Source organism: Salvelinus sp. IW2-2015, linkage group LG16 (genome assembly GCF_002910315.2).
Source record: "Salvelinus sp. IW2-2015 linkage group LG16, ASM291031v2, whole genome shotgun sequence".
In the NCBI taxonomy this organism is placed as follows: Eukaryota; Metazoa; Chordata; class Actinopteri; order Salmoniformes; family Salmonidae; genus Salvelinus; species Salvelinus sp. IW2-2015.
The window spans coordinates 23,540,652-23,556,605 of NC_036856.1; the positions used below are offsets into that span (position 1 = coordinate 23,540,652).

General features: G+C 42.6%; 1 protein-coding gene and 1 pseudogene across 3 annotated transcripts in view; both read left to right on the forward strand.

The window, feature by feature from the left end:
• The first annotated feature begins 1,294 nt into the window (after window positions 1-1,294).
• Window positions 1,295-13,691, forward strand: LOC139028909 (flavin-containing monooxygenase 3-like; annotated as a pseudogene).
• LOC111975729 (flavin-containing monooxygenase 5) overlaps window positions 4,538-15,954 on the forward strand; it is a 35,278-nt gene continuing 23,861 nt past the window's right edge. Inside the window, exon 1 of one of the 3 annotated variants that reach the window (XM_070447616.1) lies at window positions 4,538-4,589. The gene's annotated coding sequence lies outside the window, so the exon portion shown is untranslated. Of the gene's footprint in view, window positions 4,651-7,251; window positions 7,336-15,954 lie in introns of those variants that run through there. The other 2 variants (XM_070447615.1, XM_070447617.1) reach the window with 2 other exon arrangements.

Genomic DNA, 15,954 nt, shown 5'->3' on the forward strand with positions numbered 1-15,954 from the left:
ACAGACTCCATGAGGGTGGTATGAGGGCCCGACGTCCACAGGTGGGGGTCCGCTACAAAAGTAATTCACTTCTGAAAACACTACCAAGATCTGAATTTAGTTCAACTACCACCAAGCTACTGCAAAATGGAGTTAAACTACTAGTTGAACTACATGTACTTCACTGCTCACTAACTCACTAACTCTCCTTTTCCTGATTCGTCCCGGTGCTCTGTGTCAATTTGTTTGGTAGCCTAGTGTATTTGAATGTGAGTGATTAAAGCTTTAAGGTTTGTATCAATATTAATGTGTGATTATATGATGTCCCCCCCAGGGTTACTAACACTGCCATCAGAAGAAGCTATGTTGCAGGACATAGGGAAAGACACCAGTACTATGCACCACAGGTGGGACAATCGCCATGTGATATTATATTAACACAAATAGTTCACTAACAGGTAACAAAGTATTATAAGTATTATAAGTATTATAAGCACTATACAAGCACCTGTTTATGTTGCCCCTTCCTCTCCCTCCAGGTTTGCCTGTTCGGAGCGTAATCCTCTCCAGGTGGATTATATGTAAATAGTCTGGGTGGCCATTTGATTAATTGTTCAGCAGTCTTATGGCTTGGGGGTAAAAGCTGTTAAGAAGCCTTTTGGACCTAGACTTGACGCTCTGGTACCGCTTGCCGTGCGTTAGCCGAGGCAGTATATGACTTGGGTGACTGGAGTCTTTTGACAATTTTTTTGACCTTCCTGTGACACCGCCTAGTATATAGGTCCTGGATGGCAGGAAGCTTGGCCCGAGTGATGTACTGGGCCGTACGCACTACCCTCTGTAGTACCTTACGGTCGGATGCCGAGCAGTTGCCATACCAGGCGGTGATGCAACCGGTCAGGATGCACTCAATGGTGCAGCTGTATAACTTTTTGAGGATCTGGGGACCCATGCCAAATCTTTTCAGTCTCCTGAGGGGAAAAGGTGCCCTCTTCACGACTCTCTTGGTGTGTTTGGACCATGATAGTTTCTTGGTGATGTGAAACTCTCGACCCGCTCTGCTACAGGCCCGTCGATGTGAATGGGGGCTTGTTCGGCCCTCCTTTTCCTGTAGTCCACGTCTTACCAGATGTAGCTGTTCGGTCCTGCCGATGCATGGAAAACCCTGCTCACTGTATATTATCCATGTCATCGTTCAGCCCCGACTCAGTGAAACATAAGATATTACAGTTTTTATTGTCCCATTTGTAGGATAGTCTCGAACGGAGATCGTCCAGTTTATACTCCCGTGATTGCACGTTGGCCAATAGAACGGATGGTAGTGGCGTGTTACCCAATCATCGACAAATTCTCATTTTACCAGGTAAGTTGACTGAGAACACGTTCTCATTTACAGCAACGACCTGGGGAATAGTTACAGGGGAGAGGAGGGGGATGAATGAGCCAATTGTAAACTGGGGATTATTAGGTGACCGTGATGGTTTGAGGGCCAGATTGGGAATTTAGCCAGGACACCGGGGTTAACACCCCTACTCTTACGATAAGTGCCATGGGATCTTTTAATGACCTCAGAGAGTCAGGACACCCGTTTAACGTCCCATCCGAAAGACAGCACCCTACACAGGGTAGTGTCCCCAATCACTGCCCTTGGGCATTGGGATATTTTTTAGAACAGAGGAAAGAGTGCCTCCTACTGGCCCTCCAACACCACTTCCAGCAGCATCTGGTCTCCCATCTAGGGACTGACCAGGACCAACCCTGCTTAGCTTCAGAAGCAAGCCAGCAGTGGTATGCAGGGTGGTATGCTGCTATAATAAGGCTGTAACGTAACAAAATGTGGAAAAAGTCAATGGGTCTGAATACTTTCTGAATGCACTTTAAATAGGCCCGTTTAATTTTTTATGGCTTGCCGTTCCAAATTAAATTGAATATTTTTTGGTCATATAATTTAAAAAACAAGTTGTTTGGTTTAGGCAGGGCCATGAGCAAATAGGTAAACTGGGATATAACTAAAGAGTTAAATCAGGGTGATTTTTCCATAAATAGACAAGTATTTTCCTTTCCATGGTAGCACAATCTTTATTTTATTTTTTTATAAAAAAAAAATTTTTACCCCCTTTTCTCCCCAATTTTCGTGGTATCCAATCGCTAGTAATTACTATCTTGTCTCATCGCTACAACTCCCGTACGGGCTCGGGAGAGTTCAAAACTGTTCACCTATTGTCTTTCTCTTTCATTGAGTCACCTACTCAACACATTTTATGCACTGCAGTGCTAGTTAGCTGTAGCTTATTCTTTCAGTACTAGATTAATTCTCTGATCCTTTCATTGGATTCACAACATGTCAGTTCATGCTGCAAGAGCTCTGATAGGTTGGAGGACATCTTTTCCGGTACTCGTCATAATTACTGTGTAAGTCTATGGAAGGGGGTGAAAACCATGAGCCTCCTAGGTTTTATATTGAAGTCAATGTACCCAGAAGAGGATGGAAAATAAATGTCCTGGTGCTACCTTACAAAGTGCTGTTGAGGCTACTATAGCCCTTCATTACAAAACAATGTGTTTTAATCAGTTATTTGGTGACGTGAATATATTTAGTATAGTTTTGTTTAAAAAGGATACATTTTATGTTTCACTATTTTTATGAAGGTCCTCCCCTTCCTTCTCTGAGGAGCCTCCACTAATACACACACCCTAATTAACCTGTCTAGTTGTGTGTTTGCTAGGTGGATGTGATTTTGTTCACTACAGGCGCAACTACGACTTTCAATTCCTGCCTCCCAACTTAATGCATACGTCTGGCCACTGGGTGGGGCTGTACAAGCATGTGTTCCCCCCACCCTGGAGCACCCCACCCTGGCCATTGTAGGCTTCATCCATGCCCTGGGAGCCATCATGCAGTCCCGCTTGGTCAGACTGGGAGACTGATGGCCATGGGGGGCCGGGCATCAATTTGTTCTAGCCAAGCTCTGTTGCTCTGTTAATCTGTCCTGTCCACAGCTACATCGTATCCAAGCTGGTGCCGCTGCAGGTGGACTTTGTGTCCTACATGGATGACATTGCAGGGAGGTAGGGGTCGGGCCCAGCCTGGCCTGGCTGTTCTTCACTGACTACCCCCTGTTCAAGAGGGTTCTTTGGGGCCCTGTCACCACCTACCAGTACAGTATCACCAGCCCAGGGCACGCCGCGCCATCTTCACCCAGTTTGAATGCATGTTCTAGCCCTTCAAGACCAGACAGGTGACATGTACTTCAGAAATATTCACACTAAACATGCAGGTAACTGACAAAATAAAGGAAATACCATCATAAAATGTATTAATAGGGCTTGGGCCACCACAAGTGAGAACAGCTTCAATGCACCTTGGCATAGATTCTACAAGTGTTTAGAACTCTATTGAAGGAATGCGACACCATTCTTCCACAAGAAATTCCATCATTTGGTGTTTTATTGATGGTTTGTGTGTGAAAAGAAACATTTATAAATACGTTATAATTCCCTGCTGTCAGTATTCTGGTCTGCACTTTATCTTACATGTCCACCCCTTCAAGAGGATTCTGTCAAAACAAGTTGGAGGTAAAATGGTGGCTGGTGAGATGAGTTCATCATGTTTGAGTTTCAGCTTCTTCCCATAGGTAGATGAAATTGACTTCTGTAGGCTAGTAACAACCTTCGGCGTTATTTAAATATGTCAGAAAAGGGTTAGCCTATAGCAGTGGTTCTCAAACCTCTCCTTGGGGATCCCCAGCTGTTCCATGTATTTGATCTATTTCAAAGCTAGCACACCTGATTCAACTTGTCAACTAATCATCAAGCCGTTGAATTAGATGAGCTAGTTCAGAGTTACAACAAAATTGCGAAATGTCTGAGGGTCTCTGAAGAGAGGTTTGAGAACCACTGACCTATAGGACATCCCCTACTCTGCTTTTTGTTCACTTCCTGATTTGTGAAGTTTCTTTACTCTGCTAATATGCTGGTCAGAGTCTGTATGCAGGACAGGCCTCTTAGGGAAAAGTTCAAATCCTCAAGGAATTAGAACGTTTGACCTGAGAGAATGTCTCACTACAGATTACAGATCCAGTTATTCCAAGAATGCATCCTGAAATCTAACATGGGGGAGCACCACAAGCACACTGTGGAGCGGCTCAGCCAGCCTTCCTTTCGGTTCTCAGCTGAAGGTATGGACCAGCTGGCTCCATGTGAACTTCATTCCCGAAGCTGTTTTTTAACGTTTAGAAACATCAATAATCCGCTTGCGATACGGTATTGGAAACCTTCGTATCTTAACTTTCATACCAGCAAGAAAGAATCTTTCTCGTTCATATGAAAAGTTAAGTTGCAAATGTTTCCAAAACTGTTGCGTGAGAGGCATATTTGTGTCGGGACATTTCACTCACAAGGCTGCAGGGGACGTCCAATGACCCAATGTAATGGAATTGGAGTCCTGATAAGGGCTATCTGTGGGGTACCAAACTATGACCTGCATCTGACCGAGTTCCAGTTAACAGGGTGCAAAGTCCTTCTCACTCACTCAGACTACATTACAGACTGGGGTTACACAAAAACCTGGGTTCTGGGAGTTTAGAAGTTTTCCACACCAGCTAGCACAGGTAATAAACAGGTAGTATATACAGGCAAGGCACAGGTTTCTTGATCCACTCACTGGACCAGGTGAGTACAATCTATGGGTGACAGCCAACTGATTTTAGATTAGTTTGCATTGTTATTCAGGTTTATGAAATTATCTACATTTCCTGAGGTGTGATTCTGTTGGTAGAGTGAGTTGGATAGATGTTGGTTTAAGCTGCCAGTACAGACAGAGGAACGATAACGGATCTGTGTGGTGATGCAATTGTGTCTCTGTAGGGTCAGTGGAAACTGAACTAGTGTCTGTCATCTGCCTTCTATAGTGTTGTCGTATGTCTCCCACCCTCTGCAGACAGACAGACGGACGGTATGTCTCAGCGTGTGTGTGATTGGGGCAGGTTCCTCAGGTCTGACCAGCATCAAGAGCTGTCTGACTGAGGGTCTGGAGCCCACCTGCTTCAGTGCAGATGTGACTACGGGGCTGTGGAACAGACTATCCGCTCCCACAAAAATCAGCCTATGGCTGAATCTAGTTACTTACCCCTGGTCTAGACGATCCTCTCCGCCACTCAGGGCTGTGCGTGTAAATATATTACAATTTGTATCAACATGCCCAGAGACTGAGCATTTCAAGGTCAAAAAGAGGTCCAGGGAAATACATTTGTTTTAATGAAATAGACCACAGTGATGTCTTGGACATGCAGTGATTTAAAAATACAATTAGAAAGACTGCATGGGGGCTTTAACATGGTAAACATTTGTACCATAACTAGTTTTACATGCCAAACCAACTTTAAATGTGCAGACTGACTCGACGTACAGTGCATTCTGAAAGTATTCAGACCCCTTGACTTTTTCCACATTTTGTTACGTTACAGCCTTATTCTAAAATTGCTTTAATTGTTTTACACACAATACCCCATAATGACAAAGCAATTTGCAAATTTATTAAAAAATAAACTGATATCACAATTTACATAACTATTCAGACCCTTTACTCAGTACTTTGTTGAAGCACCTTAGGCAGCGATTACAGCCTCGAGTCTTAGGTATGACGCTACAAGCTTGGCACACCTGTATTTGGGGAGTTTCTCCTATTCTTCTCTGCAGATCCTCTCAAGCTCTGTCAGGTTGGATGGGGAGCGTTGCTGCACAGCTATTTTCAGGTCTCTCCAGAGATGTTCAAGTCCGGGCTCTGGCTGGGCCACTCAAGGACATTCAGAGACTTCTCCCGAAGCCACTCCTGCAAAAAAAAATTTGATCCGTTTTAGAATAAGGCTGTAACGCAAAAAAATGTGGAAAAAGTCAAGGGGTCTGAATACTTTCCAAATGCATTGTACATTGCTTGTCAAAATGCTTTTGATACTATTGAAGGCTTAGGGGGGAGAATTCTGTGTTAAAGGCGACAATTCAGATGAGTCATCAAGTTTCTGAAAATGTATTTAATGTCCGAACAGAGGCCTGATGCCAAATGTCTCAAAGGCTCCAAGGCAAATGATTGTTCTGAGTCTCAGGGTTTATATAGTAATTTTGAATGACTTATACATGCAATATTACAGACTTTGGGTAATATGAGACTGATAAGTTTCAAAGGGAATATTCACAGAATGACATTGGATATAAAGAGCTGGTGCCTGGAAGAGGCTCCATAACCAACCACACAAAATTATAATTTTAAAAACAAGTGTGCATTGCCTGGCTAGTGTCCAGCAGAGAAAGGCCCGCTAACAAGCCATTTTATTATCTGAGTGGAAAAATACAGCTTATACAGAATGGAAAATTACAGGTTATACTGAACATGTCCTGATATGGCCTTATAAAGATCAATCAAGTGTGTCCTCAGCCAACCCTTCACTATCTATACAATTTGAACTATGACCATTACATTTGCATAAAAGCTCCATAGACTTCAAAGGCAACATTTGGATTTGCCACTGCTCTTGGTCCGTTTCAGCCTACTTCAAGACTACAACGCAAAAGCACACACATTTACTTCAGGAAATGTCATTTTCTAGTTTATAATTGTGTTTTGTATTTATAAAAAATGTGTGTTTCTTATTCTCCTCCCTTGATTGTAGTATCTGTGTCTAACATTGTTGTATAATTGCTGCTGATCTTATCATGCAGGGCCCTCTTGAAAAAGAGACCTTGATCTCAATTGGACTCCCTGCTTAAATTGAATTAAACCATCCTTCATAACTGCCCACATGAAAAAATACTAAAGTTTACTATAGAATATTACAAGTACTTACTATAGAATTCTGTTGTAAACTGTAATATACTGTAGAATACTATAATAAATACTACAGTATTATCCATACAAAAAAACACTGTAGTAAATACTACAAATGTCCAAAAATACACGGCAATATTAGTTATTTTTTTTATGTAGCCTCTATCCTCTAGTTTGTACTCTTGTAGGCTATATCCAGCCTCTTTCTGTACCTGTTCAACATCCAACCAAATCAACTTCTTAGTGAAGAAGGCATTCCTGTAGTGTAGAAAGAGATGTTAGACATTTAAACAGCAATGAAGAAAATGTAAAACAGTTTGATCAGGTTTGGGGTTTGTGTCTCATCTCGGTTGACTAATCAGCCACAGTTGACCAATCATAATTGTTCCACAGACACACGGCTAGTGAAATGAACCAATCAGCGCTGGTTTCAGTGACAAGGGGCTGTAAGATTTGGGGGGAGGGGTGGAAGAGAGAAAGATCTCTGGGGTTTGTAGCTTGGGCTCATTTCAACCCGTGTCCACTGGAATAGGGAGGTAAGCACAACTTCCTCATCAATGTTTACTGTTTGAAAAGTTTTTTTGTGTGTTAATCGATGACGTCTCATAGCCTCGCGAATCCACCAGATTCCACAAGCGTACATTAAACGGGAACAGGCTGCATGTTTCATGCTTTTCATGAGAAAAAAAATCTAACCAGAGCAATGGGTGAGCAACTCTCCCTTTTAAATTTTCTGGGAAAACAAAAGCACGGTATTTACAGTATATTGCAAATCTTCCTGAGACACTGATTACACCAAAGACTGATAAAGCATGTTCATGGATCTCTGTGTTCCTTATTCACTGAAGAGGCAGATACTTTGTTTCTAGAGGTCTAAACATTGTAAAAAAATGTCTAGCCTTTCTATGTATGGGTAACAGGGTAACACTAATATTATAATTTTTAACATGGTTTAGTTAAAGCGTAGAGGTATGTGATCCAGCTGTTAAATTGAGTGTAAATTAAAGGCACTCTTCGTGGAACAACTCGTATCATGCTGTGTTACTGAGAGTTGAGCAGCTTTACAGCGATCGTTAGGATTTCCAGGAAATATGTGTTTTGGCTCTCTGCCATGTTCCGTTCTCTTTGGCTCACACCAACATTTTTGTTACCCTAGAGCCTCCCTGTCCCTCTCTTCCCACTGGGCACAGAAGTCAATTCAATGTCTATTCCAAGTTGGTTCAATGTCAATTCATTGAAATGACGTGGAAACATTTATTCAACCAGCATGTGCCCAGTGGGTTTCTCTCTCTCTCGCACTCTCTTTATTTCCCCTCTCTGTCTTGGCAGTATACTCCTATCTATGTATGTATGTATGTATGTATGTATGTATGTATGTATGTATGTATGTATGTATGTATGTATGTATGTATGTATACTCCTATCCATGTAGGTTATAGGGCCCTTCTGAATCTTTCTTTTAAATAGTGCCTGAGCATTAGTGTTTACCTCAGCGTTTAAACTTTAACATCAAGAGTTTGAGTAATTGTAAACTCAGCAAAAAAAGAAACGTCCTCTCACTGTCAACTGTGTTTATTTTCAGCAAACTTAACATGTGTAAATATTTGTATGAGCATAACAAGATTCTACAACTGAGACAAATTGAACAAGTTCCACAGACATGTGACTAACAGAAATGGAATAATGTGTCCCTGAACAAAGGGGGATCAAAAGTAACAGTCAGTATCTGGTGTGGCTGCCAGCTGCATTAAGTACTGCAGTGCATCTCCTCATGGACTGCACCAGATTTGCCAGTTCTTGCTGTGAGATGTTACCCCACTCTTCCACCAAGGCACCTGCAAGTTCCTGGACATTTCTGGGGGGAATGGTCCTAGCCCTCACCCTCTGATCCAACAGGTCCCAGACGTGCTCGATTGGATTGAGATCCGGGCTCTTTGCTGGCCATGGCAGAACACTGACATTCCTGTCTTGCAGGAAATCACGCACAGAACAAGCAGTATGGCTGGTGGCATTGTCATGCTGGAGGGTCATGTCAGGATGAGCCTGCAGGAAGGTAACCACATGAGGGAGGAGGATGTCTTCCCTGTAACGCACAGCATTAAGATTGCCTGCAATGATAACAAGCTCAGTCCGATGATGCTGTGACACACTGCCCCAGACCATGACGGACCTCCACCTCCAAATCGATCCCGCTCCAGAGTACAGGCCTCGGTGTAACGCTCATTCCTTCGACGATAAACGCGAATCCGACCATCACCCATGGTGAGACAAAACCGCAACTCATCAGTGAAGAGCACTTTTTGCCAGTCCTGTCTGGTCCAGCGACGGTGGGTTTGTGCCCATGGGCGACGTTGTTGCCGGTGATGTCTGGTGTGGACTTGCCTTACAACAGACCTACAAGCCCTCAGTCCAGCCTCTCTCAGCCTATTGCGGACAGTCTGCGCACTGATGGAGGGATTGATGTTGTTGCCATCCTGTACCTGTCACGCAGGTGTGATGTTCAGCTGTACCAATCCTGTGCAGGTGTTGTTAAACGTGGTGTGCCACTACGGTGCGATCAGAACGGACATTGCAATTTGTTGCCCTGGCCACATCTGCAGTCCTCATGCCTCCTAGCAGCATGCCTAAAAGGCTGACTACACCGCTCGCGTCGCGTGCGTGAGTGCTGAAAAATACATTTAGAAATCTATTTTATTCAGTTATTGCACCCACACTGCTCGCGAGCGTCTGCTTTGCCATGGGCTAAAATAGAAGTCAGTTCTATTTCTGACGCAGTTCGCGCTGCAAGTCCTGCCTCTCCCATCTCCTCATTGGTTTATAGAAGCAGGTACCCACGTGCCATCTCCTCATTGGTTATACCCACATAGGTGACTGAAGATGAATGAGGTCAGTGGTGGTAATGCACCTAATTTATGAAAGTTGCCTATCGCATTATAAAGTCAAGAGAAGAAAAAGCCTGGAAGGATGAGAGATGACTAGAAATTATTTGGTTGGCTGTTTTATGTGTGGATTAATTGGTGGAGTAGAGGACCTTGTGCATTTCAGGTAAAATAACAACTCAATGTTTATATCCCAGGACAAATTAGCTAGCAACAGCAAGCTAGCTAAATAGGAAAAATTAGCTAGCAAGTGCAAGCTAGCTAAATTGCTATAAATGTTTAATGCTTTTCGACCTGTCCCCAAATTAATATAATTGGTTCAGAGTTTTTGCTATTTTGACCTGCGTGTTGTGAGCACGTTTGGTGTGGGGGGACAAAATACATTTATGCATGATGGCGCACGCACGCAGCCGGTTTGGGTTCCGTGTAAGGCACATTCACGCAGATGAGCAGGGACCCTGGGCATCTTTCTTTTTGTGTTTTTCAGAGTCAGTAGAAAGGCCTCTTTAGTGTCCTAAGTTTTCATAACTGTGACCTTAATTGCCTACTGTCTGTAAGCTGTTAGTGTCTTAACGACCGTTCCACAGGTGCATGTTCATTAATTGTTTATGGTTCATTGAACAAGCATGGGAAACGGTGTTTTACCCTTTACAATGAAGATCTGTGAAGTTATTTGGATTTTTACGAATTATCTTTGAAAGACAGGGTCCTTTTTTTTTTAAAGAGATGTGAGTGTTTTTAACTGTACTAATATGGGAATAATACAGTATTTGTACACAGCAAATTGGCAAGTGTTACCTAGTGTTGATTTTTCAGTGTAACATTTCTAGAGTTGATTCAGGAGTTAAATTAACTAAGTGGTGTAAAATAACCCCAGTGTTGGTGTTAATACCCAGAGTTGAGTGTGATTGGGTCATTGTTACACTGTGTAGAGTAACACACTTAGAAATACTCAAACACACCCATCATTATCATATTTCTGAGCATGATCTATTGCAGGTTGATTTTGTATAGTTTTTCAATATCTGTGCTTGACAGCTACATTGATGGATTCATCTTATGCTTCTCAAACAATAACATACATGTTTCTAAACGAATCCTATCTGTTAGTAGTTGGATTTATTGCACCCTGTTACTGAGATGGTTGTTCCAGTTTAGATGGTTTAAGTAGTCTCATTTATAAATCTTCCCTACCGTGACAATCATTTCAACTGCAGGTTGTGTGGGGGTTAAACGTTCCAATTGTTGGGTATCCTCACTCAGGCTGGAATTCCAATAGGGGAAAAAACATCACTTGCAAGTGAGCATAATGTGACTTGCATGCCTGATGTGGCCTGCAAACCAGAAGTTTTGACCAGTGTGTTTGTGTACTGTCTTTGGTATGACTCAGTCAAGGATGGAACTCTGAACCTTCCAATCTCAGGGTGGACACTCTAACCACAAGCCCACCGAGATCACTCGAAAGGCACACGGGTAAATATGCAAATAAGGCTTTGCACCCTTCATAGAGAGTTCAAGGAAGAACCTTTAGAGGATTAAAGCAAAGATTCCGATCACTAACCCTGATAAATGGGTTCTTCGTAGAAAAAAGCCCTTTAAAGTATTCAGTAATATGTACTGAATTGCCCCTTATCGTCCCCTGCTCTCCCACTGCCTCATGCCTCAAGGAGTGGAGACCAGGACAGGAGCTGTAAAAACGTTTAACTAGACCAAAGTTCACATCCACATAACTGCTGCTTCTCTCTGTAGATAACATTTAGTTTGAGGTGTAAATTCATTGTTGAAGGTTAAAGGGGGGAAATATATAGATTAATGTGAAGTTACAGTATAGACTAACTCAAACCCACTTACAGTGCATTCGGAAAGTATTCAGACGCCATGACTTTTTCCACATTTTGTTATTTTACAGCCTTATTCAAAAATGGATTGAATTGTTTTTTTCCCCTCATCAATCTACACACAATACCCCAAAATGACAATGCAAAAACAGGTTTTTAGACATGTTTGCAAATTTATATATCACATTTACCTAAGTATTCAGACCCTTTACTCAGTACTTTGTTGAAGCACCTTTGACAGCGATTACAGCCGAGTCTTCTTGGGTATGACGCTACAAGCTTGGCACCCCTGTATTTGGGGAGTTTCTCCCATTCTCTGCAGATCCTCTCAAGCTCTGTCAGGTTGGATGGGGAGCGTAGGATCGGGTTCAAGTCCGGGCTCTGGCTGGGCCACTCAGAGACTTGTCCCAAAGCCACTCCTGCGTTATCTTGGCTGTGTGCTTAGTGTCGTTGTCCTGTTGGAAGGAGAACCTTCCCCAGTGAGGTCCTGAGCGCTCTGGAGTAGGTTTTCATCAAGGATCTCGCTGTACTTTGTTCCGTTCATCTTTGCCTCGATCCTGACTAGTCTCCCATCCCTGCTGCTGAAAAACATCCCGACAGCATGATGCTGCCACCACCATGCCTCACCGTAGGGATGGTGCCATCCTCCAGATGTGACGTTTGGCATTCAGGCTAAAGAGTTCAATCATGGTTTCATCAGACCAGAGAATATTGTTTCTCATGGTCTGAGATTCCTTTAGGGGCCTTTGGTAAACTCCAAGCAGGCTGTCATGTGCCTTTTACTGAGGAGTGACTTCCGTCTGGCCACTATCAAAAAGGCCTGATTGGTGGAGTGCTGCATAGATGGTTGTCCTTCTGGAAGGTTCTCCCATCTCCACTGCAGAACTCTGGAGCTCTTTCAGATTGACCATCGTGTTCTTGGTCACCTCCCTGATCGGGGCCCTTCTCCCCCGATTGCTCAGTTTGGCCGGGCGGACAGCTCTAGGAAGAGTCTTGGTGGTTCCAAATTCTTCCAATTAAGAATGATGAAGGCCACTGTGGAAACAGGATGCACCTGAGCTCAATTTCGAGTCTCATAGCAAATGGTCTGAATACTTATATAAATGTGATATTTCAGCAAATGTATAAAAATCTGTTTTTGCTTTGTCATTATGGGGTAGTATGTGCAGATTGGTGAGGGAAAAACAACAATTCAATCCATTTTAGAATAAGGCTAATGTAACAAAATGTAGAAAAAAGAGAAGGGGTCTGAATACTTTCTGAATGCGCTGTAAATAGCTGTGAGTTGCTAAGCCAATCATTGATTGATTGACAATGGTGTTTGGATTTAAAATCCAATCAGTGAAGTTCTAAAGAAATAGTGCCTTCAGAGAAATGCAAAACATGGTTAAAATAACACCAACACGGTTCAAATAAAACTAATCAGAAAGAAATCCTTGAATTCCCCTTCCTGTGGTGCTGTCCATCTCAGTCCACTGCCCCACCCACCCCACCAGGGCCTATAGTCAAGGGGTCATAAACTTTGTATCTTAGCTGGACATTTTTCATGACCATCCTCCAGAAACAGTGCCATTCCCACTAACCAATCAGAGGCACTGATCTGGTCTGGCATGCAGGGTTCCTAGTGTCCAGGGGTGTAGTGCTGCCGGAGCGTGGGCTAGTGATGCTCCCTCACTTTTTCCGGAGCCTGTAAAACTATTTTTGGAAAATTAATTTTGATAAATTCTAAATAAATTATATTTAATTGCCAATAAAATCCCATGATGAATGGCAGACAAAATAAATATGTATAGCAGCCTAAAGGTAGGTAAGTGGCAGTGTCTTTTCTCTAACAGATGCGAGACTTATGACGAACTGTAGGCTACGTGTGTGTACTGCGGAGGCCCGTCAGGCTTGACCATTTTGGCCAATAAGAACGTGGGGGAAAAATCTGCAGCTCGGCGGAGTGTGACGGGGTTTAAACAGATGAACTTTCTCACACAACTGTATCTATGATAGAAATTCAATGCGTCTGCATTGATGTTCATAAAACTCCACGTACCCACTCTCGCGCAGTGGAACCCAGAACGATATGTGACCACTTGGTTAAAGCGACACCATTCTGCCAAAGACCCCAAAACCAGAGTGGCCACTGAAAAGCCCAAGGAGCCTGATCCTCTCTGGAAGTTGCTGTAGCCCTGCTTGGGATATTTGCAGCAAAGTTAGTCACCAACGCTCTGGATAACATCAAAACAACATAGCCAGCTCTGCTAGGGCAAGTAATGGTCAGAGTGGGGTGTTCTCTCATTATGTGTCTGGAAGTAGTTAGCAAGCTATTGTTAGGGTTGCGTAAGTTCAACTGAGATAGGAACAATAGGACACTTGAACTTGATTAAAATAATTGTTTAATTCAAAAGTTAATAAATGGCAAATGCATTTTTCGTATATACGGGTCCACTGCACCACCCCGCAGGGTGGAAACAGAGAAGACACTTGTTACTGACAAAGACATTATAATATATACTCATGACAGAGATAGTTCCCGCTTCCGAGCCGGCCTGTCAGAGTAGAGACTGGGCGTGGTTTAGACTCACCCAGCCTATCGTTGGTGTTGGCGCTTAAGCTAGTCCTAGCCCCTTTGCGCTCTCTGTTGTCCCGTCGCTGTTGCTGTGTAGATTACGCTTCTTCACCCCAAAGACTGGGGTCAGACAGCTCTGTAATATTGTCTGAGCTATTCACACCTGTTATACAATGTCCACTGTTCTCGCTCAAGGCTAACTACAGCTTCCCAGCTTCTTATCTGAGCTAACTGTTACTTTCAGCACACACACACAGACACCCAGGYGCCCAGACCAACAGTTTGTCAACATCCAATCACATTTAATACAGTTGCTAATCACGTTTGTTATAGTATTCAATCACATATGATATAGTTGCTAATTACGTTTGTTATAGTATTCAATCACATATGATATAGTTGCTAATCACGTTTGTTATAGTATTGGGTTATAGTGCATGACTCAGAACCTCACATATGTTTTTCGTGTGTATAGTTGATCTGTTAKTGTCTGGTCAGCAGTCTCCTGATTCACCCCCCTCCTGTGTCTCTCTAAGATTAGCACAGTCTCGGCCACACAGTACAGCTTCACACTACTGATACATTTGTTTCATACACACACATATTTCATACAGTACAGCGCTATCTTTAACACACACACATTTCAGGCTGATATTCATGGTTAGGCCCTGAGCACTGGTAAGAGTGAGAAGAAGTGGAAAATGCAGGTTCACAGGAGTCAGCAATTCAAACTTTAATGCATAAGAAGCCCTACTAGCTTATAGTTAGTTAAGCATGTCAAAAACCTTTAAAACCCACAATCCCCGTTTGACACAAAAAAAGGTGTCAAATAAACATTTTTGATTAACATAGACATTTTTTATTTTTTTTTTGCTTCCCGTTTGAACACAAAAGGTGTCACATACAATAAAATTTATTTTTCATATACTAGGTGGGCTCGTTACACACCAGGAACTTATCACTTCTTAGGGAGAACAGTGTTATTCATAGACCTCTTTCTATAGCATTTCATGAAAATAATAAAGTTTATTATTAATTAATTTTAGTTTATTTTATTTTTAATAAGTTGCATTTCGACTCCTCCTTTTGCTCTTAGAATACAAAGATTAAAAGAAACACCTTTATTGCATAAAGAATAAAACCATCTAGTCCCCCTGCTACCCCTAACAGGTACTAGATTTAAACTTGACATAAGGTAGGACAACATACAGGGTAAAAGATTACAAAGATATATTGTGCAACAAAAGCAATGAATTAAACTAAAAATAAGCAATTCTAATTTTTATTCTTTTATAGCAAACCATGGATCACCTCAGTTGACCCCATCTGGTCACGATAGTTTGCTTCAGTATCCTCCCGCTGGCTGTAAGCAGGGGCATCATGCCAGAAGCTTTGGCAGCATCTGCAATAGATCTCTTAGCACCGGGTAAAATGCAAGCAACGCAGCAGATTAACACAAGAAATACAATTATTAGGGTCAGAATCCAGTAACATCAATGCAGTGTACTCACCAAACCAACCACCCAGCCAGGAGAACAGTCCACTCTCCTCCACACCTGAAGACCTTCATCTCCACAGATAACTTTTCCAACCCGCTCAGAGCTTTTGGAATGCTCCATCCGGACTGGTATTGTTAGAGATAAACGTGTAACATTGTTCTACAAACATTTTACATACACCTCCCTGGTTGGCCAGAATCATGTCTAGTGCTAGCCTATTTTGTCTAGCATTTCGAGAGGTGGATCCAATTGTTCAGCCATCCCTTAAGTGCTGTGTGGGTGTAGTTAACAAATCGTTGTTGATTATAGTAGATATAATTGATCCAGGCATTCTGCTTAGCATCAACAATAGCTGGGCCATAATGGGCAATAAATGGCAACG